Source organism: Labrus mixtus, chromosome 9 (genome assembly GCF_963584025.1).
Source record: "Labrus mixtus chromosome 9, fLabMix1.1, whole genome shotgun sequence".
NCBI classification, from domain to species: Eukaryota; Metazoa; Chordata; class Actinopteri; order Labriformes; family Labridae; genus Labrus; species Labrus mixtus.
The window spans coordinates 29,357,821-29,360,320 of NC_083620.1; the positions used below are offsets into that span (position 1 = coordinate 29,357,821).

Consider the following 2,500-nt stretch of genomic DNA (forward strand, 5'->3'; position numbering starts at 1 on the left):
CCTGTTTCCTCCACTCGTTCACTCCTCATCTCCTGCTTCCTGTTTCCTCCACTCTCCTTCACTCCATCTTGGACATCTCAAACTTGGTCGTCATGGTTTCCTGTAAAAGAAAAGACACTCAGTGTCAGAAGCAGAAGCATGAGCAGTACGAGGTCAGGCCCATTTAGACGCCATGTTTGAAATCTGGACACATTTCAGTCAGATGAATCTCTGACATGTTGGATATTTCGGTCTCCCCTCTCTGTGCTCCCTCTAAAGCCACGCCCCCTCACTTACATCGGGCGTTGTCCCTCCAGAAGTGGACCTCAGCTCATCTCTGTCATTGTGTAGAAACTATGTCGTCTCATGTCTCATTCAGTAAACTCACAGTATAAACTCCTAAAGTCATCGGTGACGCTCTTTGAGTGTGAGCTAGAGCACGCAAGAGGTAGAGAGCGAGCAGGGAGACAGGGAGGCGTCTGATTGGTTCATCAGATTGGTACCTCGTGGCAGACATTGGTCAAAGTTTTTACAGACTTACAAACTGATACAGATGATGGATTTTCTTTGTTCCTTTTTCAGAGAACCTGAGTTATTAATGTCTGTCAGGACCTAAAGACAATTTACACCAAAATCTTAAAAAGTGGATCTGGAGGAAATGACCGACCCTGCCTTTTAAAATGATTCTCAAGACTTTGATGAGCGTGTGATTTGCTGGCGAGCACACACAAAGGCTCCTGTCTGAATCCTCCTCGCTGTGAGGCGCTAACCTCTGCAGCGCCGTGCTTTAAGTCAAAGGAGGAGGACGAGGTGTAAAAAACTTCATAATCGTGCAGGATTACATGATTTGTTATAACAGCTTCAATGTGATGTTTAAGGTCACACCTCCACCTGGTTTACTCCCTAAACAAGGAGAGTGCATTAGAACATTAAGGAGCAGTTAGTCTATTATCACGTCATGTAACCAGCGAGTGTAAAGATGTTTATATTTGTTGTATTTATTGTCTTGATGTGTTGGTCTACTTCCTGTTTTAACTCACAGACTGTAAATCTGAATGTTTGAAGCCTGAGTGACGTCCCCAGTCTGCTCCAGCAGGGGGCGCTGGAGTCCCATCGATGGCGGTCTCCATGCTGGAAATGCTGTCTCAGTCTAACTTTCAGTCAACCTAACGACAGGCTGAGAGCTGGAGCTGAGGCGGGTTTTAAACCTCCTGACAAACCGTTACACCGCGCCCACCTGTCAATCAGGTCAGCTACACGCTAAACACACCTATTTGGTTTTTTGAACCAGGCTGTAAACATGTTCATCTCTGCTGTAAAAACAGGCTTTTTAGAATGGGTGTGTATGTGACTTCCTGTGCTTCTGCAGCCAGCCTCTAGTGGACACTCCAGGAACTGCAGGATGTTACACTTCAGCACCGGCTTCATTTTTAAACTGCTGCTTGGTTTCACAGAGCAGCCTCCTTTAGTGTGTGAAAGACTTCCTGTATATCACTGCTGCTCGACAGAGATAACATTTACACTTTAATGGACTCTGAGTTTGCTGACTTTTCTGTTTTCTTGTCGTCTTTTTGCGGGCGTGCACCTGAAGATTTGTTACTGTTGGAGTGAGCTCCTCTTTCTGCTCTTTTTGCAGCGACTCCTCTTGAATGTAATCATCTGATAAAAGGAGATTCATCAGATTATTAACATCCACTCTCATGTCAAACAGCCGGCAGGTTAACATTTTAAATCTGGTGTCTGGTGGAAGAACCTAAGACGTCTGAATATTTCTGTTTGCTAACATTAAACATGAGAAAGAAACCTTCGTCCCCTCAGTCCTTCAGCGTCCTTCACAGAAACACCATGAAGGACGTTTCAGCGTATAGGTACCCTGGACTTAATATGGATTTTAATATCTCTCAGTGTTCACACAGCAGCTTACAGAAGGTATTAATTTGACTGAAGAGGCACTTTGTTGATTTGTCTCTTAAAAAGAGTGAACCATTTGGAAAATGATCAGAAAGAGTCGTCAGAGGTCATGGACACCGGAGGACATGAAGACCTGGGACATGAAGACCGGGGGAGAATAAGACCGGGGACATGAAGACCGGGGACATGTAGACTGGGGGACATGAAGACCGGGGGAGAATAAGACCGGGGACATGAAGACCGGGGACATGAAGACCGGGGACATGAAGACCGGGGGAGAATAAGACCAGGGACATGAAGACCGGGGGAGAATAAGACCGGGGACACGAAGACCGGGGACATGAAGACCGGGGGAGAATAAGATCAGGGACATGAAAACCGGGGGAGAATAAGACCGGGGACATGAAGACCGGGGGACATGAAGACCGGGGGACATGAAGACCGGGGACATGTAGACTGGGGGACATGAAGACCGGGGGAGAATAAGACCGGGGACATGAAGACCGGGGACATGAAGACCGGGGGAGAATAAGACCAGGGACATGAAGACCGGGGGAGAATAAGACCGGGGACATGAAGACCAGGGGACATGAAGACCGGGGGAGAATAA

The 2,500-nt window shown here is 47.1% G+C and overlaps 1 long non-coding RNA gene across 1 annotated transcript in view; it reads right to left on the reverse strand.

Annotated features, from left to right (window-relative positions):
- The window catches only part of LOC132980918 (uncharacterized), a 4,385-nt gene that overhangs the window by 1,119 nt on the left and 766 nt on the right, over positions 1–2,500 (reverse strand). Inside the window, exon 2 of the long non-coding RNA XR_009674214.1 lies at positions 1–100. This exon is cut by the window's left edge and continues 1,119 nt beyond it. This is a non-coding gene — a long non-coding RNA (uncharacterized LOC132980918). The remainder of the gene's footprint in view (positions 101–2,500) is intronic.